Genomic DNA, 1657 nt, shown 5'->3' with positions numbered 1-1657 from the left:
ATTTGGAAGATATTTTAGGATTTTTATTTATAATTTATTTATTATTTTATTCTAAAACGGTTTTTTCGGTTGAACCATCGGTTGGACCGGTTGGACCAATGAACCAGTAAACCAGTGACTTGAGTGGTTTGATGACCGGTCCGATTTTCCGAACCTTGGATTTGCTTAGTAGTATTTTAGGGATTTTAAATTTAAATCAAATCTGATCTAATCTAATAAGATCAAATCTGATTTAAATTAGTTATCATATCTTTAGGATTTTAAAATTTAAATCAAATCTGATCTAATCCAATAAGATCAATATGATTTAAATTAGTTATCTTATCTTTTAGTTAGTTTGTTAGGTGCCTATTTAAACACCTTTGGTGAGACAATTTACATAACTTTTGATGAATAAAATTTCTTTAGTGCTTTATGCACATTTTTTGTGTGATTAAGTGAGGTGAGTGATTTGCTTCGCTTGTTACATTGAAAAAATTGAGTGATTCAATTTTCATCCCTCTGATCTAGGATGTCAAGGACAAGTTCTTTGAAGGTCTAGTAGGGAGCCCCTTCCGGTGACCTAGGTTGCTAAGAACATGTTTCTTAGAGGTCTAGTAGGAAAACCCCCCTTATCTATCCTTTGTTTTTCATTATCTATGTTTTATGTTTCCGCTATTTATCAAATATGCAAACCATAAAACGTGACAATACCCTTTGTACAACTTCATCCCTCCAAAACTTAACTAATGAAACAATATCCTTGCCACCAGCAACAGAGACTCCTTAGTCTAGATTCAAACCATTTAGGGTTTTACTGTAACTTGCAATCTTGCCTATGTCGATTTCTTGAAACAGTGCCTTACGGTCAATGCTTTTCGTCAACGATCCATTCTTTTATTGTTGGGCTAATTTCAGTAAACAACCCAATTGTCTACATGGGGTTTGAATGAAACTATTATAATTTGTAAGTGCCATAACATTATATGTTGTAGTGTGTAGGCAATTCTGTAAAATATGTAAAGACCTAACATTAAAACAAAAATCTATGTCAAAAATTTTTTATGCATCCTTTTCTTCATCCTGCGAGGTTATAACTTATTGACTATTAGTAGTATTCTGCTGGATAGCCAAAAGTTGTGTTAAGGAAACTCTTTTGTTCTTATTTTCATATAATATTAAATGTTAAGAAAAAAAAAGGAAAACGTGTGAAAAGAAAAAATTGCCAAAGGTAAATAGCAAAAAGCGGCGAATGTACCAGTAAATAAAAAGGTGCAAGCTAAGAAAAAAATAACACTGAGTATTGATTCATATAAAAAAAATAAGAGAAAGTAAAGTGAAAAGAAATGGTAAAAAAGAAAATAACAAGGATTAATAACTATAAATTATTTTTAATATAGAGATAAAGATGCTGTTTTGGTTAAATATTAATATTTAAAGTATTTTATAATATTGTAGATGTGTAAAAAATATATTCAATATGTATCTTATATATTGATTAGAATGTTGACACGTATTCAATACGTATTTTATATATTGTCAGAATATTAACACATATCCAATACATATTATGTATATTGACTTTTCACCTATAAAATTTATCCATGTATAATTATACTAAATAATTTTATTTTTTTTAAAAAATATTTATATTTTTTTCATATAAAAAAATTAGCCG

The sequence above is a fragment of the Arachis duranensis genome, chromosome 2 (genome assembly GCF_000817695.3).
Source record: "Arachis duranensis cultivar V14167 chromosome 2, aradu.V14167.gnm2.J7QH, whole genome shotgun sequence".
Classification (NCBI taxonomy): domain Eukaryota; kingdom Viridiplantae; phylum Streptophyta; class Magnoliopsida; order Fabales; family Fabaceae; genus Arachis; species Arachis duranensis.
The sequence above is the reverse complement of the archived record's forward strand: the minus strand, read 5'-3'. Positions refer to the sequence as shown.